Source organism: Coptis chinensis, chromosome 5, assembly GCF_015680905.1.
Source record: "Coptis chinensis isolate HL-2020 chromosome 5, ASM1568090v1, whole genome shotgun sequence".
Lineage (NCBI taxonomy): Eukaryota > Viridiplantae > Streptophyta > Magnoliopsida > Ranunculales > Ranunculaceae > Coptis > Coptis chinensis.
In genome coordinates, this window is record NC_141460.1 from 56,633,911 (window position 1) to 56,659,891 (window position 25,981).

The 25,981-nt window shown below is 38.4% G+C and overlaps 1 long non-coding RNA gene and 1 pseudogene across 2 annotated transcripts; one reads left to right on the forward strand and one right to left on the reverse strand.

The window, feature by feature from the left end:
• Positions 1–17,636: 17,636 nt before the first annotated feature.
• On the reverse strand, positions 17,637–18,353 carry LOC147498071 (uncharacterized). Its single transcript, XR_015194204.1, has 2 exons — positions 18,286–18,353; positions 17,637–17,904 (listed from the first exon to the last, which is right to left on the reverse strand). It is a non-coding gene; the product is annotated as an uncharacterized LOC147498071 (long non-coding RNA).
• A 2,440-nt stretch (positions 18,354–20,793) lies between these two features.
• On the forward strand, positions 20,794–24,757 carry LOC147498072 (tropinone reductase homolog At5g06060-like; annotated as a pseudogene). The gene is made up of 5 exons (XR_015195367.1): positions 20,794–21,025; positions 21,105–21,312; positions 23,522–23,742; positions 23,921–24,026; positions 24,300–24,757. The product of XR_015195367.1 is annotated as a tropinone reductase homolog At5g06060-like (transcript).
• Positions 24,758–25,981: the final 1,224 nt, after the last annotated feature.

The following is a 25,981-nucleotide window of genomic DNA, read 5'->3' on the forward strand; positions in this document are numbered from 1 at the left end:
ATGGTTTAATAAGAGCTTCTCCATCCATAGTACGTAAATAATAAAAGCCAGTTTGCCCGACCTTGTCGATGATGTAGGGTCCCTCCCAATTGGGCTCAAGTTTGCCATTATGCTATGAGATCTCACGAAGGACCAAGTCTCCAGATTTGAATGCTCGAGCTCGGACTTTCCTGTCATATGATCTTTCAGCGTTTGCTGGTTGGCAGCCAAACACAATGCGGCACCCTCCCATTTTTCATCTTGGAGATCCATTTCTTTGCATAACAACTCCTCATTGTCTATTGTGTGCACCACGTCCGACTTCTGAGTGGGAGCTACTAGTTCGGGAGGTATGACAGCTTCAGTTCCGTATGTCAGTGAAAATAAAGACTCACCAGTGGACCACCTAGGTGTAGTTCGGTATGTTCATAGGACCTTAGGTAATTCTTCGACCCACAGCCCCTTCACATCATCTAGTTTGCACTTCAGGTTATCCGGAATACCTCTATTGGAGTCTTCAGCTTGGCCATTGCCTTGCACATACCTTGGAGTGGAAAAAAGGTTGGGTGATGTGTAACTCTTCATAGAACTCGACCACCGCTCCCCAGTGAATTGTTTCCCATTATCTGAAATTATGACCTTGGGTATGCCAAACCTTCATACAATGTTGTTCCAAATGAACTTTCTGACATCCTGCTCTCGAATGAAGTAGTCCGTCGTGACTAGAAGGAATCTGATATTGTCATGTGCGGGTGGCAAGGGTCCTACAATGTCAGTTCCCCACTGCGTAAATGGCCATGGGCTGGCTAATGGGTGCAGTTCTACTGCGGGTGCATGGATGAGCAGAGCATGTCGCTGACACTTGTCACATTTGCGGGCAAAAATTTGGGCATCCTTTTGCATGTAAGGCCAAAAGTACCCCTCCCTTAGGATCTTGAAAGCGAGTGTTCTGCCCCCAGCGTGGTTGCCACAAATTCCTTCGTGTACCTCTCACATGACCTGTTCAGCAAGGTCGAGGGAGAGGCATCGTAGGTGAGGCCCCAGGAATGACTTCTTGTAGAGATCATCCCCAATGAGGGTGAATCTTGGCACCTTTACAAGCAGTCACCTTGTCCACGTTCTTATCCTCTGGAAGTGTCCTATCCTAAAGGTAAGACCTGTACGGGTCCATCCAGTTTGGAATGGTGGCTGGGATAACACAAACTATGGAAACATTGTGTGCATGGATACTTAGTCTGTCCTGGAACTCTATAGGTATCGAACGAGACTCGTTATTGCCCAACATTGAGGCAACATATGCCAGCGCATCTGGGTGTCGATTTTCTAAGCGGGGTAGATGATAAAATTGAATATTCTCGAACTTACTCTGAAGACCCTTTACCAGTTCCAGGTATTTTGCCATCCATTCATCTCTGGCTTCATAGCCTCCATCAACTTGAAACATAACCAGCTGGGAGTCACTAAAAATAGTTAGGTGTGTTATGCCAAGATCAAGAGCTATTGTGAGGCCTGCAAGGGTTGCCTCATATTCATCTTCGTTGTTAGAGGCAGTCCAACCTAGCCAAATGGATTTCTTCAGTCGCATGTTGTCAGGAGTAACTAAAACAGCTCCAATTCCTGCGCCTCTATCATTTGAAGATCCATCCACAAACAGTCACCATTCGGAGCGTGGTTCCTAAGGGTCTGGATGCTTAACCCGGGATTTCGACAGGGTACTATCATCTGAACTCGAGATTGTTGAATCGTACCCAGTGTAAGTCATTGGGAAATCTTCCAAAAATTTTGCCAGTGCCTGACCTTTCTCAAAGATTCATGGAATGTAGAATATATCATACTCCAACAATTGTACATACCACTTAGTAACCTTCCTGACTTGTTCGGTATTTCCAAAACTGATCGTAGCTGGTATTTTGAGATCACTTTGGTAGTATGAGACTGGAAGTATGGTCATAGTTTCTCTGCCACAAAATGAAAGCTATCGCAACTTTTTCAAGTTTAGGATACCTTGTTTCTATTAGTAGAAGCGTTCAACTCAAGAAATAAATAGGTTTTTCAACCTTCTTTTTGTCCACGCGTATCAAAACAGAACTAATACCGTGGTCAAACGAAAAGAGATAAAGACCCAGAACTTCTCCATCTGCTGGTTTGGAAAGGATTGGTGGTGACCCAGGTAGGTTTTGAGTTTATCAAATGCTTTTTGGCAGTCTGTCGTCCAAGAAATCATGGTGTTCTTTCACAGTAATTAGAACAGAGGCCTGCACTCTTGGAAATGAACCTGTTCAAAGCTACCAGCCTGCCTGTGAGCTTTTGGACCTCTTTCAAATTTTAGGTGAAGGCATTTCTATAAGTGCCCGGATCTGATCTGGGTTTGCTTCTATTCTTCGCTTAGTAACCAGATAACCTAAAAACTTCCTTGATGAGACAGAAAAACGCATTTTGCTGGGTTGAGTTTCATACGATACTCTCATAGAATATCAAAGGCTCATTTCAGGTGGGAGAGGTGGTCTCCATGTCTTCGACTCTTGATGAAGAGATCGTCTACATACACCTCCAAAATATTACCTATCAGTCCCTTGAACATCTTGTTTACTAAACGTTGATATGTGGCACCCACATTTTTCAGTCCGAATAGCATGACTTGGTAACAGAACAGGCCAATAGAACAGGCCATCCTCAGTTGTGAAACTAGTATGCTTGTGGTCTTCTTCATACAATGGGATCTGGTTGTAGCTGGATGACCCATCTATGAAGGATAACAATTCATGCCCAACCGTTCCATCCACCAATTTGTCAAATCATGGCAGAGGGTAACTATCTTTTGGACACACACGGTTCAGGTTTGTAAAGTCGATACAGATTCTCCATGACCCATTCTTCTTGCGTACTGGGACAATGTTAGAAATCCAAGTTGGAAAGTTGATTTCCCTGATAAAAATAGCTTTCTTCAGCTTTTGGACCTTGGCTTTCACTGCTTTTGATCTATCAACACCTATTTTCCTTGGCTTCTACTTGGTTACTACTGCGTCGCTATGGACATTCAGCCAGTGGCATGCCACATGGGGGTTAATTCCTGACATTTCATCGATTGACCATGCAAATATGTCCTTGTGTTCTTAGAGCATGACGCTCTTCAGAACTCAACAAGGTGCTGATAAAAGTAGTTCTATGTGTTCTTCCTCCCACGATCTCCACTTCCTCTAAAGGCTCTAGTGAGGGGGGATCCTCCCTCTCTTTTGGGACCAGGTTCGGAAGAGGGGGATCCAACTGTAATTGCTATTTGGCAGGTGACCCCACATCCATTGGTTTGTAAGGGAGTGGGGATTGTTTTGTCGCCAGAGTGTAGCATGTTTTGGTAGCCACCTGATCTCCTCTGATTGTCTCAATTCTTCTGTTATGTGGTAACTTTAGACATTGGTGATAGGTGCTAGGAATAGCACGGAGTCTATGCAGCCAGGTCCTGCCCAGGATCATGTGATAAGGTGTGTTAGCTTTTACCACAACAAAATTTATGATGAGAATTACCGGACTGGTGCCTACGGGTAGCTGGACCTCTCCAACTGTTAGGGCTTTGTCTTTGCTGAATCCATATAGGTTGGAGTGAGTGATTGTCATCTCTGAGTCAGGAATCTGTAGTTTCTTAAATGCGTCATAGTATAGTACATCTTCCGAACTTCCTAGATCAACCAATATATGATGCATATTGTAATCACCAAAAGGAAGTGTAAGAACCAATGCGTCATCATGTGGGGTCTGGATACCTAGATAGTTGGCTTCAGTGAATAGGATGGGTGGATCTTTGTGAGGTAACGTGTTGACCTGATGATAATCCGCAGTCAATTCGCTGTTCATGATTCTCATTTGCTTTACGACGAGCATTTGGTATCTTGCACCTTTCTCTATGACCTGTCCACTCCTCTTGCTTGCCTTTCCTAAGATCATGTTGATCTAAACGCGACCGTTGAGTGGTCCAGTACTTGGGGGATCCCGAATGGATGTGATGACCTCCTTAAGTTGCACTGCATTCACCTGCTCATCAGCTCCTAAATGTGCATTTTACTACCCTTATATTAGTGCCTTACAGCCTTTCTTACGTTTAATGAAAAGACAACTCATAGCTTTTATTGTCTTTTTCAGGTTATTACAGAGAAATTCATACCACTTATCATAAAAGCTGCATCTTAGCATGAAAAAGAGCCTTAATCACGCTTATTATGAAGACCAGAAGCTGCTATGAAAAACTGCTGAAAAAGTCAAAGGTCAAAGTCAAATGTCAAATCCATAAACTCAGAAGACCAGAGATGGAGGTCCTTATCTCAAATTATGGCATTCTCCGAAACCTATCTTGATCAAGAAGAAATCAAAAAGCAAAAGGAAAAAGCAAAAGCATAAAGTAAAGGATGAGGTGTCTCAATTGTAATGGAGAAGGGCAAATCAGTAAAAGATATAAAGTAAGAGTATATAAACTAAAAGTTAGGGAGAGAGAATGCACCTAAACTTAATCTAGTGTCATGTAGGATTTAATTTCTAGTCTTTTACATTTTCAAGTCATTTTACTTTATTGTTCTTCATTTAAATCTTGTTATTTTGCTTTATTTTAATCAGTCAATCAATCTTCTTTTGTTGTTTTTGTTTCAATCTATCATTTCAATCTTTTCTTTCAATATTCTGTGTTATTTCAATCTTCAAACAACTTAAGCTTTCAATGTTCTTCATTCAAATAGAAACTAAACAAGTCCTAAACTAAGGATCTACCTTCCTTCCTTCAACTCCCAACATTTGACCGCTAAACAATCTATGGTGAACCACATAAAAAACAAACTTTGAGATACTCCAGACTAGACTACTTCAAATGGTACTACCATCATGGATTTAAGGAGCAAGAGTGCTTGGTTGAGCATCTAAGGAGGAAGCGCCATTCTCACCTTTCCATTTCTTATTTTTCTAATTTTGTTGTTTTATTTCATTGGTTTTTATTACTGACTTACTTTTCTGCAAATCCAGGTTCAAGATCAACATACTAGAGAAGAGTTGAAGCTGTGGACAAACACCGACGAACTTTGGATAGAATCCGACATGCAATTGCGCCCTAGCCAGCGGGCGACCGCGAGGCCACGTCAACACACTAGGGTCTAGTTTTTTGCCAGTTCAGTTCTTCTGTGATGTTTAGTTGAACTCCATATCCAAATTTTGTAATAAAGTAGTATAAATCAGTGGAACTTGTTTGTAATAGATAGAGATATAAATAAAGAAAGAAAAACAAAAAAATATAGAAAATATGAGTTTTGATTGATTGTATGGATGAACTTGGGTGAACACTAGCTTAGTTGAAGTTCTAAACTTACCAAGAGATTAGAGTTTTTATTGCCTTGAGAAGTTCAAGTGTGCGAGGCGAGTCGTGAATCATACGCTCAAACACTTTGAATCAATTTGGTAATCAACACTCTAACTAAGTTAGCTCTAGTTAATCTAGATAATCTTTCTAAACTAGTTAATCTATTAGATTAGTTTAGTATTAGTTTAGTTTTATGTTTTGGGCCTATGAAGGAAAAGTTGTTTAATTATCCAAAACCCAACTTATGGGCTTTTTTTTTAAGTGGACCTTTATTGTAACTTAAAATAGGGAAAAGCTCGAAAGGCTAGGCCTGATTCTCAGATCACACGCCAACCAACGTCGCCTTCTCCTCAAGCAGCATGTAAACAAGGCTTGAGAGGTAAATTCTAAACCTCCTCGAAGCCCACGTAAGAGGATACCTTGTGTGTTCAAGCATGCTTACGTGATTGTTTGAAATTTTATTTCTGCACTGGAATTTACATTCACGCATAAGGTTGAACCCGAGCCACATAACAACCATTGGGAAGTCATTCCTCAATGTAGCTAAATTGGACGATGCTTGATTCTTGAAGCCCTAAACCAAAAAAATGAATTAAAATCAATCAACTAGAGCCCAAAGTAGTCACGTTCCTCCAGAAAAGGAGAAAAATATAACCACGAGGATTTAGAGTAATCAATTACCAAATTCCGGTAGACCAACTACCTTCCTCACTCCCCTACCCCAGATTCATCGTGAGTGAGATTCTTGGCAGCACACCACTTAGTGAAGTGACTACCCACTCTTCTGAGCCGTGTAGTAGAGCCATCCTAGTCTCGCGCCCAATTGTTCCTTTAAGCAGGGCATAGTAATCTATAGACCAAACAAATATTTAAAAAAAATCCAAAAAAAATGAATTTATACTATTTGTGTATCATCATTGATTGAGCATTCATGTCTTATCAATATGCATCACAACCGTCATTGTTCATCATATACCGAATTCGAGTCTACTACAGGAAATCCCTACGATTACAAACTTCCCTAGTACCCCATACACTCAAGATTTTTCTAGTCATGTCGACAATTCATGGAGTTCCACCACAAATAGTCAACCACCATTCATATATCTTACCTGGTCAGTCAGAGTATAGTTTAACCCAAAACCCAAAACCCATTACCATTTACATCACTATCCATATCAAATTCATATTCCATTACACCATCCATCACAGACCAACTCTACTAGGAAATGGCCAAGCAAACAATACTAACTCAGCAAATAACAACTACCATATGTTTTCTCCAATCCGATTCAAATAATGCCACATCTAAGACTATTATTCTTCCCACCAGTCCATAACCCATCCAAAAAGAGAAACAAGGTGTTACTATAACAAAGCTAATTGTTAAAGCCCATCCTAATACTGCTGACGCAATTAAATCCCCATCAACCTCCACCTGACTATCGTGAGAATTCCAAATCTTATGATGATGACTATATGGCCGATGTCACAGTTTCTCTCACATGTCTTAATGTATCATCACCCATAAATGAGAAAACTCCGGTAGAAGAAACTCAAGAGCATGTATTGGACTCGACACATTTGGACAATGACATTGAGAAGATTTATGTAGATCTAGGCAAAAAGGATAAAGAAAATTAGGTGCTTGGAAACGAGAGAATAAAATTTATGGTGGAAAGTGGATTTCAATTTAGTTTGGCCGTTAAAGACTTATCGATGGAACAGATTTGTGACATCTTTATTATTGCATATATAAACCACAATCTTGTGAAAACGCCAAAACTAGATGAAGAATTCTCTGAGTCCTCAAGATCATGTGAAGAACCACCACCCAACCATCACCATCCCAAATTAACACCTTTTGAAATCCAACCTCCATTCATAAAAAAAATCCACCAATTTCTGAGGACAACACCACGAAACCATTTCAAATAAACCTCAAATTCGCACTTAAGGCATTTGCCTTTGAGATCATTCATAATTTTCTAAACCTTCCCAATAAAGAGACTTTGCCCAATATACAAACACAAAAGTCCATCATTTCAGTAGTAGAGAAACCTGGTATGTCATATTCCCCATCATTTGAGCCTCATGAATGACATCTACTACCAACCTCTCACTCTTTTGGACAATTCAACTATGAGGTTATTGCATAAGTTCCATGATGGGTTATGTAAGGGGGATTTCCCATCACTAGATATATGACACGTGTGTGGGAAATAACCTAGGACTATAGATGTCCAAAATAAGACGAGGACCATCGGATCAGTTTTGTGAATAAGTGAACTCATGCTTAGCACGAGTGTTTAGTGGACATGTGCCATGCACGTGACTGACCGCCTCTAAGCATAACAGTTCTCCAAGTTGTTAGGAACTGATATGGACAGTTCCTAAATAGAGGGAAACTGATGAGGGCAATCTTTGATGACAAGGAAGGAATCGTGATGGCATATCTTTAAGAGTTACTTTTTAGATATAATCTTCTCATATACGATGGGACATTATGATCAGCAAGGAAACCTACTTCTCATAAGATATGGTATAGATTCAAACTTCCATAAGGAGGGAATTCCTAATAGGAAGGTAGAGTCCAAAGATGGAAGGGAACTCACAAGCGGTGAGGACAACCCTAACCCTAGGACTCTCAAAGCTCTTCCTATATAAACCATAGGGATTTCGCTCTTAGGAACTACGCAAGATAGGGTTTGATTCTCCAAAATAAACAACGAGATACGTAGGCAGCCGCCAGGCGGTTCAACCCTGAACTCATAATCATCTCATCCCTTCTCTACCCAATAAAGGCTTCTGGATCACAAGGCACAGAGGAAGATCAAGGGATACTTGGAAATTCCCCTACAGGTTATATAAGCTTTGATGTTATCATTATGCATCTTACGTACTCTCCACATGCAGCATCTCATTCTGTTTGGGGGTGTATATTTTTATGGGTTAATCCCCAACTATTTAGATTATTAGTTTATAACAAACATAAAATTTACTCACGCAAGAGAGCACGTCTACGAAGTCGTGTAAGCTAAACAAGTGATGTGAATGAAGCTGGAGCGCTAAAAACTCTTTCTTAATCATCTCATCTACTAGGATTAAATCCTCTTTTCCGATGTATTCCTTTCTTATTCTATTTTATCTATTGCTTTAAAGGGAATACATCAAAAAGGTAACTGGACCCGCCATTTGGAGTGTGTGGTTATAAGTGCGAGCCTTGAGTCCACAGTATATCATGCGCATTCCACATTAGCACTTTTACTCATCGTTTGAGTAGTGTACCCCTATGGAGCAAGTATACAAATTTTCTTTTCTTTATTTTACACTTCTTTTTATAATAGCTTTTCTCTTTCTGTCATTTACAATTCTTGTCTTTATTTTCATTTCCCTGTTTTCTATTTTTACGATTTATGTCTTATATATATTCACCTTTGACATAAATCCTTTGACGTTGAGTAGTTTTTCCTCTATAAAGAAGAGATATGAAAATAAAGAGTAGTCTTTCCCTATTTTCTATTTTTACGTTTTCTTTTCTTTATTTTGAATATTCACCTTTGACGTTGAGTAGTCTTCCTTCTATAAAGAGGAGATGTGAAACAAAGCAGAGGGCGATGGGGATTGAGTGAAGCTAAATGTCTTACGATTGTCTTTCATAGTTGTTTAGCATGTCTCGTCATCCATAGGCATGCCATACCGTGGGATGGTTAGTAACTGGAGCCATTGATTTCGAAAACTTTTTCCTTCTATGGGTGATTTCTAGTTGTTTCGAGTTTCGTCTTTGTCTCTAGTTGGAATAGCTACCAAATAGAGCTAACTAGAGATTAGACGAGGAGAGACTAGATTATCTAGCAATAGAGCTAGTCCTTTTCACTAGATTCACTTTCTTGCAAAACAAGGAAGTGCACAATCTAGGGCAAGCCAAACCCCCCGTAGGTTCTCAATTAGAATCACCTAATTTCAAGCATCTTCTATTGGGAGGACTACTTTCGTCATAGTGAATTTTCTTAGTAGTTTTATAGTTTATATTTTTATGTCCTAGTAATTTAGGGACATAAAAACCAAAAAGCCAAAAACAAATGTTTCTTTATTTCCTTAATAAAATTGTTTGTTTTCAACGCACTTATAATAGATGATTCTCGATACATCAATAGTTATGTGATTTTCCAAAAACAAAATGGGCAATGGATTTTACACAGACAAACCCCTAGAACAACGCAATCTAGGGGCGGCTTGAGATCAGTTTTGCTTACTAAGGGTCGCCTATATCACCGAGCTATTCGCCCGGGTCAGGACATTCTATGTCTTGTACAGTAAATCCCCCAACTCCGTAGCTGAAGCTCTGTCTGTATAGATTGGGTTCACCATAGAGTCGACACGAAAGTTGTCTGAGATTTTCTGTTATGGTTTGTTTTTTATCACAGTTTTTGAGTACGAGTTTCTTAAAATATATCTCCATAGTTTTCAAAACTAGAGAATATAAAAAAGAAAGTTATATCCCCCGAGTAACCAAAATCATACCGAATTCATGTATAATTTTGTCTTCTTGTGAAAACCTCTATATGATTAGAGATATATTTTTCTTTAGAAAACCAACTAAAAAAAAAAAAAAAAAAAATCATTATCAGTATCAGAAAAGATATATTTCTGAATAGGATTTGCTATTCAGAAAGGACTTGCGGCGCAGCTTGTTGCATGCTTGTCCTAATTATTTGTAAAATTCATTATCAGTATCAATAAAATTTTCACTTAAAAATAATTAAAAAAAAACGAGGCATCTCAAAACGAGAATTAAACAAATAGAGTAACCCAAAGTGATACTATTCTCTATTTAATTCTATCTTTTGCCTCCACCTCTCTATTTTGTCTCGAGAATCTGACGTTAAAAGACTCAAACTTGTACAACTTTTTTCTTTCTTAAAAATATTTCCCCTTTCTTTCAAAAAAAATATTTTCCCTTCCCAATCTCTCTTTCTAAATCTTTCAAAAATGTCTTCTGTAGCAAACAAAAACTCTCCACTTAGCAAGACTAGATGGATAAGTTTCAATGATCATGTGCAAACACTTCCTAGAGAACTGCAGCTGAAGATATGGACACATATACCGAAAATCATTCCTAGTTTAAGTAAGAGTTCATAGGCACGTAAGAGACGAGCTATGAGAGAAGGCTGGTGCTTGAACTGTCAAACACCAACTTGCCCCGGTCTTTAACCTTATAATAATTCTATTTATAAAGTCTACACGTGTTATCCTCCAGTGCATTATGCTCGGTCTAATAGAGTAATCCAACCATCTGGTTGGGATTGACTCAAGTTTTCAAAAACTTCTAAGTCTTGGGGATCTGACTTAAAACGACCCACCTTTTTAAAATTTAAGTCAAACTTATTCAAAACCCAAAAAAATTAATTCAAATTTTCTTTCTGTTGTCTGTACATATTTCCCAACAGTTCCTTTTTGTTTCATTCCATCATTTGTTTTTTATCCACCGTTGGATGTGAGTGTACCATATATTGTTACATTGTATTTTCGATGTTGATCGTTTTGGTATCTCACAGGTCAAGATTGGACGAGTAATGCAGACGGATAAGCTCTTGAAGTTGGCAAGGCACTGAGGACAAGATCGGAATTTCCTAATTTCATTTGGGCTTGGGCCAAAATTTTCTTTTCACTTAAAAGGCATGTGCCATCAAACCTATTTAGCCCACGCAACCGCCCACATTCATCTTCTTCCTCACAAAATTTCCCAACCCTAGCCATCCAAACCAGCTTGCGACTGCCCCCTTCTAGCTCGTGATCGCCCGATTCACCCATACACACCACCACCTAATTTTTTCACAGCCTACTCCATTTTCAACTGCCATTTCAACTAAAAATCTCAATTTTATCAATTCCTACTCTAAATGGCTCGATTTCTAAAATCATGCCGGAGCAAAATTTTCAAAACCTTTTCAATTTCGATCTATTTGAAGTGCACTTCAAGGTTGAGATTAGAAGAAGATGATGGGAACCCTTGGTTTTTTTGGAAGGTGCAGCTTATTCTCCCTCTTCCACTCTTTTGTTTTATAACTGTATGCTTAGAGGGGAGGATGACCGCATCACGGTTGTCAAGGATGGTCGCTCGCTTGAGCTCACCAAGGAGGTGGTGAGTGGAGTTCTCGGGATTCTTCTGAAGGCTTATGTTCAGACGAAACACTCCCCAGACAACAAGACTATCAATGTGATGATGGTAGAGACACTTTTCAAGGGGGTGAAAAACCTTAAGTCTCACTGCGCGTTTCAGAGTTCATTGCGAAGGAATCAGTTGGCAGTATCTCAGTGGACATCCTACAACCTGCTAGGCTCAGCCAAGCCTTCTGATATCAGAAAGCCGATGCTATATATTCTATGGATTCTTTAATAGCAAAAGAACAACTTCTGCATCATCACCTTCGTTTGGGAGCAACTCTGTAAACCCAAGACGTCCACCGCTTCTCTACCAGTGTTGGTCACCAGGATCATGCAACACTGGGGGTTTGAGGCCATAGACGCCCTAGTGGAGGTCAAGGACGCTACCACAGGTCCTATTTATGCCCACTGCATCCAAAAATTTTGGCTTCCACCTGCCGCCAGAGCCGCCGAGCAAGCATGCCCGACTGAGAAAGTGGATTACTTTGCTGAAGGTGCCACTCGACAATTTACTCAACCCATGGATAGAATTCACTTCCTCCATGGAGGCCAGAGGATTTTGCATTCGTACCTCCACCAGCTCAGGAAAACACAGGGGAATATCATAGCAGAACAGCAAAACATTAGAGTGGAACAACAGACCTTAAGAGAGGAGCAGCGGTCCTCCCAGCAGGAGCAGCGATGTTTTCAGCACAGTATCACTAGAACACTGCAGAGCATTAGAGATGCACTCCAGCATAGTGATAGACACGCTAGGACCCGACGTCATCAAGGAGAAGGATCTTCTAGACGTCGAGTCGAGTCACGCATGGATTCTGACTAGGCAGCTCCCTAGTGTCCGTATAGATAGTTTATAGTCTATGTTTTATTGTTGTTTTTTTTTTTCTTTATTATGACATTTATTATAAGTTTAATTATATGTTTTTAATATTATGCTTGTTTTATTTGTTTTCTTGTGGAATTTGGTATATGAGTAGAAGGTAATACAGATACAACATGCCAAATATTTCCATTTTTCTTTCATGCATTTCATATATATTTTCAAAAATACAAAAACCCAAAAAGATTTCATAGTAGAATAATTAACCCTAGTATAATAAACCATGTATTTCTCGTTCTATATCAAACAACCCATGCCCCAAACTTATTTGGGGGTGGCGTATTTTCATCATGAAGAACATAATACAGGTGTGCCACCATTTTTGCTCATGTTTCTATGGTAATCTCTTTCATACTTTGAGGACAAAGGGTGACATAGTAACATTTTGCAAAAACTAGACATTTTCTATATAGTAGATATAGTATTATATTTCTTCCTTTTAAAAAATATTTTTCGAAAAATACCAAAAATATTTTTATGTTTAGTATTAAAAAGTCGTGTTTCCTTTTTTCTAGGATGAATAAAAAGTTTAGAAGTCTCATTATAACAATAGAGTAAGGATTCACTCTTTGTACTTAGACTAATATATGTATAATAGTTTTACATCTTTTCAAGAATGGCATGCATCAACATTTGTTGTATATAGCAACGAGTTTCCAAGACCAAGGTTAGAACAATTAAGTTCCATATCTTGTGAGAATTTAGCCAAAAGCCTCATCTGAATGATTATTGAGTGATGACACAAAGGATGCCCGGATAGAAAGACCACACATCCACTTGCTTAATCACCACGCCATATCCTAAGAGAGAATTTAGGACCTTTTTGGATCAATATAGCCAAATAAACGTTAAAAACCCAAAAAGATAGTTATTCCTCTAGTTACCTTTCTTGAGCTTTCACCACTTTCTAACCTGTTACAACACACAATAAAAAGCTTACCCAGCTGACGAGTTGAGAACTGGATGGAAAAAAAAAAAAAAAAAAAAAACCTTGTACCAAAATAGATCAGTTAATTGCTTCAAAAAAGAAAAGAAAAGAAAAAAAAACCCATCAAAAACCAAAACTCCGAAAAAATCAAAGGAGTCAAAAAATTGAATCTGCCAAAAGTTTAAAATTAAAAGGAGATGATATCAGAAACAAAAACAAAAATAAACAAAATCAAAGTTAGAACTCCAAAAATTCAAAATCATATAGAGTCACAAAACCAAAGGTCTAAAAGAATGTATCACAATTCGGACGCAAAAGAACAAAACGAGGTTCTTCTCTAGTTACAAGTATCTTAAAGACCAAATTTCTCAACTTATCAGATTTTGTTTTTCTCTTCCTTTTTCTTTGTAAACCATCATCCTAGCCTCGTAATTAACTCCTAATAAAAGACCTCTAGCTCAATTAAGAATAGGATGGTGTGATAGTAAGTGGCAAGAGTAATCAATCGACCCCAGTTTCTTTGGATGTCATTTGAGTATGCGAGGAATATAAATGCCCGCTGCACTTGAGAGAACAAACCTTGAGTGAATCTATTAGAGAGTTGTGATTACAACACACTCCTGTGAGAACCCACCTTAAGGACGCTCTCCAAAAGTCTTGAAAATGACTCTGCTTTTGTATTTTGTTGCTCATGTTTTGCACATTTATCTTTAGATTATTAAATTTATGTGCATATTTATTCTAAGTTCAAAAGAGCTTGTCCTTATTCCCCGCTAATGAGATGTATGGACTTCTGAAAATAAATAAGGAAATAAGACCCTTTGTACTAAATAGAAAACGTTTGTGAGTACCTTCACTAGAAAACTCTCATGAGGCTTAAAGCTCGTCCACTAGAGAATTCCTAATGGTTTAAGGCCTTGTTGTATATGGTCAATGCAATCGCACTCTGCGAAACGAGATTAGTATAACTTATAATAAATCACTCATTTGTGATCTTAGTTTTTCTCTCATCTTTGCTTGAGGACAAGCAAGATGCTATTTGGGGGTGGTGATCAGCTCCCAAATGTGCGTTTTATTACCATTATATTACTGCATTATAGCTCTTTTTATGTTTAATAAAAAGACAACTAATATTTTTTATTGTTTTTTTCAAGCTATAGAGAAATTCATACCACTTATCATAAAAGCTACGTCTTAGCACCAAAAGGATCCTTAATCACACTTATTATGAAGACCAGAAACTGCTATAAAAAAGTGTTGAAAAAGTCAAAGGTCAAAGCCCTCAACTCAGAAGACCAGAGATGGAGGTCCTTATCTCAAATTATGACATTCTCCAAAACCTATCTTGATCAAGAAGAAATCAAAAAGCAAAAAGAAAAAGCAAAAGCATAAAGTAAAAGATGAGATGTCTTAATTATAATGGAGAAGGGCAAATCAGTAAAAGGCATAAAGTAGGGATATATAAACTAAAAGTTAGGGAGAGAGATTGCACCTAGACTTAATCTAGTGTCATGTAGGATTTAATTTCTAGTCTTTTACATTTTCAAGTCATTTTACTTTATTGTTCTTCATTTCAATCTTATTATTTTGCTTTATTTCAATCAATCAATCAATCTTCTTTTGTTATTTTTGTTTTAATCTATCATTTCAATGTTTTGTGTTATTTCAATCTTCAAACAACTTAAGCTTTCAATGTTATTCATTCAAATAGAAACTGAACAAGTCCTAAACTAAGGATCTACCTTCCTTCCTTCAACTCCCAACATTTAACCTCTAAACAATCTATGGTGAACCACATCAAAATAAACTTTGAGATACTCCAAACTAGACTACTTCACTTGCTCATGTTCTATGAATTGTTTCAAGTACCCCCTCTCAATTAGATCATATAGTTCATTTTTCAGGGTCCTACAGGCCCTGGTGCTGTGGCCCTTACTCTTGTGGAACTTGCAGTAAGTTCATTGATCTTTGGTTCCCAAGAAACCTGGCTTAAGTGGAGTTGGCCATTTAAGGCAGCCCTGGTTCTTGACTGAGTCTAGGATCTCGTCTGGCATTTTGGTCAGGAGAGCAAAGTTCTTGTCCATCGACGGAAGAGATTCTTCGACTCCTTCCACCCGAGGTTTCTTCAGTGGTTTTCCATCTTTATTGCTTCCTAAATTCTGGTACTGCCCTCTTGGCATTCGTCCTTTTGATAGGGAATCTCACCTCTGGCGACCACGATGGCGGTCTCTCTTATGCTTTGGGGCGGAGTTCCTCCCCCTTCTCGTGGGAATGAGGGGGTCGTCCGATTGGTCTTATTTGCCTCCTGACACCGGTTTAGGACATCCTCCTCCCACCTTGCATGAATTTCAACCCTATCTAGGAGTTCTTCTAAATTGCGGGATGGTTTTCTAGAGAGGGATCCGAATAAGGCCTTGTTTTCATCTAACCCTTGCTTGAAAGCTATGATAACAGTCTGTTCGTCCACAGGACTCTATCTATATCGAAATTTCCATAAAGCATTGCATATAGGATCTCAATGCTTCACCGTCCTTTTTCTTAATGTTAAACAGTGCATCGATCCATTTTGGTTGGTGCTTATTGCACGAGTATCTATTGATGAAGGTTCTAAATAGCTCTTTTGAGGACTTGATCTGTCGCTCTGGTAACCTATGGTACCACTGGAGTGTGGATCCAGATAGGGAAGCTTTGAACTCTTGACACATGACGTGATCATACCTTTCATACTGTCCCACGGTGGCTCTATATCTGAACACATGATCCACTAGATCTGACTTGCCACTGAAGATACTAAATTTTGGTTGTCTGTAACCGTAGGGATAGGGCTTTCACCACTCGTGATGAGAAAGGAGATAGGCCTGCCCCCTTTATAGCGGATTGAACAAAGGAGTCTTGCATTTTTCTTCCTTTACCTGTCATCCTATGCATATGATGGATTAGGTCATTTTTCTCAGTCTCCCATGTGCTTTATTTGCTAGAAACTCTTTTGTTCTGAGTTCTTTTTTGGTGTCGAGGGTCGATGTCGCGATCATGATCAGTTTACTCTGATTCTTCAGCTGAGTCTGAGTGTTCGTCCGAACTGCTGTACTCTGATTCTGATGGCTTGCGCTGAAGTGGATCCCTTCGTCTTGGGTTCCTAATCTAACTACTCTTTGGAAGGCCGTCACCATCGAGATCGATGTGCGGCTCCTTCCCTGTGTCAGATTGATACAGCTGTCTTAGCAGTTGTACTTCTCGCTCAAGGTTTCATCTTTGCTGTTCCAAAGTCTGTACCGCCTGGCTTGCCTGAACAACCCTGGAGTGTTAAGAGTAGTATTCTCGCCATTATGACGTTCTCTTTGAGCGTCATCGTTAATGCCTGCAACCGAGGTGACTAGTCCGTCGGTGCTGGTTACCTACCCTTGAAGGGGGATATCCGCATCGTAATGTTTGATATTCTCTCCTTCATCAGGTATCTCACATTCCTCTTCTCTGACAGCGATGCTGCGAGTGGTAGCGCCACCTTTTGTCTTCTTAGTTCCTTCCGTCACAATGTTAAGAGCGTTTAACCTAAATCGGTCGATTGAACGAATGCTACCTACTACCGTTCCCGGCAGACGGCGCCAAAAGATGTAGGGGAATTTCTGAGTATCTTACGATCCTCCTCTGTGCCGTGTGATGAAGAACTTTGGGGTTAATGATAGAAAAGGGATGAGATGATTGAATGATCAGGGTTGAACCGCTTTGCGGCTGCCTACGTATCTTCCTATTTGTTTAGAAGAATCAAACCCTATTGCACGTAGTTCCTAAGAGTGAATTCCTCTTGCTTATATAGGAGGAGCTTTAGGAGTCCTAGGGTTAGGGTTAACCTCACCGTTTGTGAGTTCCCTTCCCTCTTTGGACTCTGCCTTCCTATTAGGAATCCTCTCTTCTTGGAAGTCTAAATCTGGACCATATCTGCTAAGAGGTAAGTTTCCTTTTAGGTCATAATAACCCATCACATATGGGAAGATGAGGCCCAAAAGGAAACTCTTCAAGATATGTCATTCTGATTTCTTCCTTATCATCAAGGATTGCCCTCTTCAGTTTCCTTCTATTCAAGAATTGTCTATATCAGTTCCTAACGACTTTGATAACTGTTATGTTCAGAGGCGGTTCATCATGTGACTAGCACATGTTATGAAACACTCGTGATAAATACGAGATTACTTATTCCCAGAACTAACCCAATGGTCCTCGTCTCATTCTGGGTATCTATAGTTCCAGGTCATTTCCTGACCACGTGTCATTTAATTATAGACGGGAAATCCCCCCTACAAACATCATTCCCTATAACTATAACTATGTCACACTAGCCAAATGCACATTGGTGAGAAATGAAATCTATTGGAGAGCATATAATCTGTTTTGACATTAGTGCATCTTTACAGTTATGACTTATGAATGATATGATTAAACCACTTCTCTAATACAATTGGGCGTGGTTAATAAGAGTGTACATAGCTCAATCGAACCCCTTAGCTTGAAGACCCAAGCACAACTTCCTAGCTTGTTGGCCCACCTTTTCCAGCGCCACAATTTATTTGAGCAACTACACGTACATTTGTGTCAAGGTATCACAAACAACCACTCTCCTCCCTAAAGAGACAAAGTAATAATTACAACAAATATCAGCCTTATCAAAATAATTGAAGGATGAGACAACTTGATCCACTTACAAGTAGCTTCAACAAAAGTCATACAAGAATAGGGAACTTAATTAAAAGACCACAAACATGCATATTCCAAAAAAAAAAAGTAATTCATAAAGTGACATAGATAACTAATGACTCCAGAATTCAAATGCATTCCTCACCCCTGATTATCGTTGGCGGTTTAACTAGTTTGAACGACTGAAATTTCATCAAAAAGCTCATGACATTACATGCAAACCTTGGAAGACAATGTTCAACTTCAAGGAAAAAGAAGAGCAATGAGGATTCGGAGCAAGCCGAAGAAGGTAGTGGTTGGTATTCTTACATTTATATGTAAGTAGGTCAAACAGGTGCAAATGCAAGATGATCAAAACTCCGTCGATATGTCCATGATTTAACAAAACTCTCTTCCACTATTATAAGTCCATTGAAACTCCTACTTAACGTTGGGAAATATAGTCACGAGAAAAGGAGAAAATATAATAACTAAAACTTCTACAAAATAAGCAATACTTAAAGTGGACTTGGTTGAGATCCTTGGCTGCAACAGTGCAACAGTTAAGTATTTGATAAACGGATTACATCAAAAGGAATTTAAATGGCGCATTAAATTGACATTTATCACAAAAAAAAAAAGAAGCTGATTTGAGTGTGCGTGGCAAGTAAAATAAACCTATACGGTTGAGGTGACTGCAGATTGGAAGAGGTTACAGCTGCAGATTGAGTATACATAAATAAGGGGTGATGGAGAACTCTGCCCTGAAAGCTAATTGAGGATGTGTGCGCGTATCGGACGCTTGAATAATGATTCTGCACTGTTATCTATATTGATTGCTTCGAAATCTTTCTTAAGGAAAGCATACATTTTCTCATCGAAATTTCTGTCATGGAATCTTCTCGAGAAAACGCATCGTAGACTCTCTCTCCCATACTACCACTTAAACCTCACTATTTCACACAGTGATGTGACTATGAAATTGATTTTTCTTCTTGTTTTGGTGTTGTCAGGCAAGCTATTGTGCATGAATATGTATTTATCGTATCCCAAACAATTTAATTACTTAGACAATGAATTAAGGGCTTGCCTTTTAGTGGAGATTATCTCCAGACCTTCTGTGCCCTTGGATGCATATATCAGATTGGTTTTTGCTTAAGAAGTTGTGGCAACGATCGACCCTCTTTCACCATATTAGCATACTGCATGAATCTACAGCCAAACAGAGTTATATATGTTCCATACCATCAGGGGTAGTGTCCTTCTAAAGTTGCTGCTCTTAGTGTTCTCATTTCAGTGAAAAGCAAGTCTGTAGAGTGACATACTGACATGTTGTCAAGAGACTAGGAGTCATAGCTCAGCCCCAGCTGAAACGGTTGTGTCAAAGAACACTTATACCTCAACCATTAGGGATGATCTAGGAGGATTGTTTTTGCTATCTAGAAAGAACTAGCCGCACAATTTGTGCTTGTCCCGGCCTACTACCTTTATATAATTTACTCCGGATATTAGGGGTGACTTCGGATCGGATCGGATCGGATTAACCTCCTTCGGAATTTTTCCAAATTTTTTTCGGAACCTAATATGCTAGCCAAATCCGATCCAATTTTTTTTCGGATACAAAATATATTTCCAATTTCGAACTTTTCGAAATTTCGAATAACTTCGAAATTTCGAATACTTGGTAAATTTTCAAAGATCTCTTTACTTTCAATTATTTTTGGAATATCATACCAATATTCATTGTAGGGAGAGAAAACCATGTCCACAACACCAATGCACCAACAACAATACGACTTTTTTAAGAAAACTCATTTTCATTCAAACAAGTGATCCAAGAAAAACGAAAAAAGAACTTGCGACCACCAATAGCAAGCATTGCATTCTTGAGGTATGGGTATTTGTAATGTTTCAATCTTTTTTTAATTATTGTGGAAATTAAAGCGTTAAGTCCGTGCGTAAATAATGGATTATGGTCTTGGACTCTAAGTAGCTTTACATAATATTCTATCTATTGAATTTGGCTTTTAGATTATGCGGAAGTCATTGTATGACTCAATGACATGTTTTTCATATTATTGTTGTTATGGCAGACGGTGTAATGACAATAGAGTCGTGTGGTCCAATTCAATTAGGGGGGAAGTAGCGGCTAGTTTTATGTTTTTGTTTTGTTTTGGAAGTAAAAACTAGAAAATGAATGAACGGTCGAGATCTAATCAAGTGGATAGTGAGAGAGAAGTATATATTTTCGAATAAATTGGCAATAATATCGAAATTTCGAATTTTTCGGATCGGATCGGATTTTAGAATTATATCCAAATCCGATCCAATTTTTTTTCGGAATTTTCGAAAATCGGAAAATCGGCCCATGAAAACTACATACAGAGCCAGACCAATTTCGGGTCGGATTTCGGAAAAATCGGAAATTCGGCAAAAAGAGACACCCCTACCGGATATTCAACAAAAAATTGATGCTTTGGAAAATCTACTGCCTTACAGGTTACAAGTTACAAGTACTACCAATCTTGATATTAAAAAACGAGTAAATAGAAAATGGTAATTCATTGGTCCCATCCAAGTTTTGAGGCTCTGATGCCAATGGTATCTTTTGCGTGCTGCCAATCTTGAAAACAAACTTGAATAACAGGCTGGCCAAGAAAGACAAAAGCCTTTTTTTCCCGGAATGAATAGGATTTAAAGATAGAGAAAATGCCAACTATGAATAAGACCCGACTCTATTTCTATCTCACTTTGGAAATTCCAACTCATTTTATATGTCCTATATTATTTCCCTTGGTCCCATGTGAAGAAGTCTTCTAATGGTGGACACGTTGCAATTGTCACATCTAAACTAATAATTAAGATAAGCAAAAACAGACGTAACGAGTAAAGTGATAGTGATCCGCGGAACCATACAAGTACAATGACATACTATATAGATGACATAATTTGTGATTGTGCTTAAAGAGTTTGGAAAGTAGGAGAAAGAAATGGAGGGGATGAAAGGAGATAAAAGATGGTCTCTTCAAGGAATGACTGCTTTGGTTACGGGTGGAACCAAAGGAATTGGGTCTCTCTTTTTCTAATATCGTAACTTTGATTTGATTTGATTATTTTTGGTATATATCTCTGAACTTTATTGTGATCAGGCGTGCTATTGTGGAGGAACTGGTAGGCTTTGGAGCAACGGTTCACACATGTTCACGTCATTAAACTGAGCTCAACCAACTCTTGCATGAGTGGAGCCAGTTGAGATATAAAGTAATTGGATTAGTTTGCGATGTCTCAGTGCGAGCCCAAAGAGAGAAATTAATGGAAGAGACCTCATCAGTGTTCAATGGGAATCTTAACATTTTAGTGAGTTTCACACTTACACTCAAATAACTTTTTATTTTCTTTATTTATTTATTTTTGGCCTAAACCAACAAATTAAATATAAATTCTATCTGGAATTGTGCATCCAACATGCATTAAGCATCATTTTTTTGGCTAAGTCAGCAGTTTGGTACTTTGTATATAAGAAAGAGGAATATATAGAAATAATAGAATGTGAGGTTCAACAAAAGTCTAACAACTGTCAACTGGTATTAACACACTAACCACTGATACCAAAACACGAAATAGAACAAATTTTGTTTTCATCTCTGTGTAAATTGTAAACCTAAATAATAATTAAGTGAGGTGTGGGACTTCCCAATTGTTCATCTTGTAGACTGGTTTTCCATGAAATGTGAATAGCTCATTGTTAGCTAAAGATGCTCCATAATTCCGCTACTATGTTCACATCCCTGAAATTTGCAGTCTACCAAATAGCCTTTAATTTTGCTCGGCATTTGTTCCCCATGGTTGAATGTCCCATGGCAAGTTGTTTTGTCCCAATGAAGCGCTATCCACATTTTTCTTTATCCCTCTTTGTTAAGGTAGGCTCCAATAGCAACTTTGGATTCTAATTGCAGATTGAGGTCTAGAAGACATGCAGCTCCCAAATTATTGAGTATTGTGTTTTCTATATCACATCATAACAATGCCCTTTCGATGGTCTAAACAATGCCATTTGTATATATTTTCTAACCTTCTTCTAGCATCTATCCAAATTCGGTACTCATAGAAAACTCCATTTTTGTGCTTCCAACAAGATCACTATGGTACTCACCACACAAGCATTTCACAATTGTCTTATTAAGGGACTTCTATCGACCACTTTGTTTCTGGCTTCCACCTAACAATTCCAAAGAATATGATCTAAATCTTCTTCCCCGTTACAACCAGTGACATCAAGAATCCATCCGCACATGTATAAAATGTACAATTTCCATCTGCACTCCTTGTAACCTACTATAAGTTGCACAGTGAATAAAATGTACAATATCCTGAATTTCTGATTTTATTTCCCCAAACAAACCACATAGTTGCTTGACATTCATTTGAAAATATGGACAATCAGAAATCAACTCCTTCCACACAAAAGCCCTGTTAGACAGGGGCGGACCTAGGAGAGGGCTGGACCAGGCTTCAGCTCGGGGTCCTTTTGCTACAAAACAAAAAATACTATACCACCTAAACTACCTAAAGCCCAACTGCCCAAGGCAAAAAAGTCTGCCCACATACTTAGAGCATCTCTAGGTGGTAGTATCACTTCTAAATTTGCTTCCAAAACTCGGAATTTTGCGAAAAACCAACTCTAGGTGGAAACAAATCTGGTAGTATCACCTGTTTAGCCGCATCCTTGGATGCAAATTTTCGATTTCGGATGTGGATGCGGCGCTACAATGGTAATGTCGCGCACCATTCCAAATGTCGCGTGGGGGTTTTTTTTTTTTTTTTTTTTTCTTTTTCAATTTAGCACGACATTCACGCGATTGGGAATGTCACGTGGGGGTTTTTTTTTTTAACTTTTTTCAATTTGGGACGACATTGGGAGTGTCGCACGACAGTACCAATGACGCGCGGGGTGAAATTTGCGGCCACCTAGAGTTGGTCAGATTTTGAGAAAAATTTTGTCAAATTTCGGAGGCAACTACCACCACCTAGAGATGCTTTTAGAACTTGGGCTTGAAGGATTACACAATGGCATGACTATCATCTTTTAGGCTTTTAGCCCGGAGAGAGTTGAAGTCCTGGGTCCGCCCCTGCTGTTAGACCAAGTTAAAACGAGTAAGGGTTTTCTGAACCAATTTCATCATGTTGAAAATATAATCCCTCCTTTCCCTTGCCCATTTTTATCTATAAACAGCACTGTCCCTTTGCTCAGGATTACATTTCAAATAGAAAATTGTTGGTTGTTAGGCCGCTAGGATACTCTGCAAAAGGTGATATTATTCCATTTTTTTGCGCAGCCAAATGCCTAACATGACCGCTCACCCATATGTGATATGTTGTCCATTCTATACGTCGTTAATGACCCTATTTAAATTAAAATTGCCATTGTTATCTAACTACCAATTGTCATTTCATGACATTTAACTCTAGATAATATAACCACATTATTATTGGTCAAAGAGTTCAGAGTTTCATCCTATAGTATTTATGTACTAACTGACTAATACTTTCTTTTGGCTAGATGTAGGTGAACAATGTAGGAACAACCATTGTGAAACCAGCCACTGAATACACTGCCGAGGATATTTCAATTGTGACGACAACAAACTTGGAATCTTCTTACCATTTTTGCCAACTTGCTCATTCACTATTAAAGGAATCTAGCGAAGGAAGCATTGTTTTCATCTCCTCAATCGCCGGTTTATCTGGTTTTGATTCAAGTGTAATATATGGCGCGAGTAAAGGTATGTATACATTCCTAGAACATAAGCAGTTTTATTTAGAGAACTTCTTAGATAAAATCCCTACTTTTCCTCTTCAAAATGTTGTATAATACTCTATTTGGAGAATTATATTTTGATGAAGTAACTGACAGATACTATTGGAATGAGGGTGTGAAATTAAAGTTCTATTTGTGGTGTTCAAGAGCAATGAATCAAATAACAAATAATCTAGCATGTGAATGTGCAAAAGATAATATTCGGACTAATTACGTCGCACCTTGGTCTACACGGACCCCTCTAATTGAAAAGGTAAGGATTTCCTCTATGACTTTAGCATACCGGATACTTGAATTATATTTCAATCGCTGAATTCAAATATATGTATATTCAAATGCCTATATTGTACTGTCATTGAATTCAGATATATGTATATCAAATGCCTATATTGTATAGTCCATAAAATTATTCTTATCACTCTTTCTTTTATACATGCAAACTCCATAGCTTTATTTTTTTAAAAATAATACTTCAATTGCTTCCGATCCTAATATTTCCATTTTTCATGTAAATTTTCTCATTCAGGTACTCCAAAATGAGGAATTGGTCAAAGCCTTCCAGTCTCGTACTCCCTTAAGGCGACTTGCAGAGCCTAATGAAATTTCATCGCTTGTAGCTTTTCTTTGCTTACCAGCAGCTTCGTATATTACAGGCCAAGTTATAAGCGTGGACGGAGTAACTGTTAATGGTTTTTACCCTACAAAACCTTAAATCTCTATTAGTATCCACACACAAATATATATATTTCAGAACATGTATACCACACAAATAACCTACCTGAGTTTCTCTCAGCTCGTTCTGTTTTTTTTTTTTTTTTTGCTAAAAGGTAATTGTGTATATATAGCAAAAATAAAAAGTTACAGTTACAGACATCAAGTAAGTGACTCTTGTAGCTCCTCCAACAGAATTAAGCAAGAAATCTATAGTAAGTGAAGTGTTGGTTCTCCACACTATGTATATATAAAGTCTAGTCTATGAGGCCACCATTGTTGTTCACCATTAGCTATAGTTGCTCCATTTTCTCCACATTGGTCTGCACCGAAATTAACTACTTCTCTCCATGTACTGGTGAGAATATATGATGTTTGTTTTGTTCTTGAGTCTATTCCAATCCACTTTGCATTGCGAATATACCTTGATGGTCTGGAAGGCTTGAATTGCAGCTTTCGAGTTAGATTCTACCACTATTCAAATCACCCCCCTAAAAAAACAAAAAAACAAAAAAACTCAATAACCTTTTAATTTTAACACCTTCAACAATTGCAATTGTTTCTACCATATAGTTATTGGTTGTAATCCAAAGTCCACCTATGAGTGTTCCTATCACTTGACCTGTATATATTCGAAGAATCACTACCTTGCCAACGTCACCTGGATTTCCCCTAGTGCAACAATCTGTGTTCACCTTTAGAAAGCCTTGCGGAGGAGGAGAGACTAGTTCCTGAGTTGTGTTGTTCATAGTTCCAGTTGATTGTAGGCTTCAAGCATTGCTTTTTCTGACCTGTACTCTTACTATACATAGTTGTCCTTGACCTGCTGATAAGAGTCCAAAACTGTAGTTTTAACCCCTTAACAATATTACTTTTAGACCAATTATGTGATTAATAAGTAAGAATTAGTACTGTTATCGTGTTCTTATGTATTTCAAGCATTGGAGTCGAATACGTGCAGAAATACGTCCCTTTTGCGAGATAAAAAAGCAAAGGTTGGTTGCTAAGAAATTCTATAATTAAAGGTCAAGATTCAAAGAGAAAAAGCCTTTTTAAAGCCCAGTCAAAGCTGAAAAGTCAAAGTCAATGCGGACAGAAACAACACACAAAAGTCAGTTGAACTTCCGAAGGTCGTATCTTTGGACTTAGACCTCGGAATTGGGCCTACCTTACATCAAAACGACCGGCTCGGAAAGAGCTTTCTAGTGGTCCAAGCCTTGACCCAATAAAAGGAGCAGAAGTGGATGAAACGGCTATTGAAGTCAAATCCAGCTGAAAAGCCCTTTGTAAACTGAAGTACTGAGGTTTTGGGCTCGATTTTCCATCCCAAAACATGGCTCTTCAGCCCATGCACGAATTTGTGGATCTTGTCTCCTCTATTTGAAGAGAGAAAGACTTAGCTCTTAAGATGCTTAGTTTTTAGTTAGTCAATAATCCAATAGTTAGTTTTTACTTAGCTTTACTTAGTCTAGATCCAATAGTTAGTTTTAGATCTAG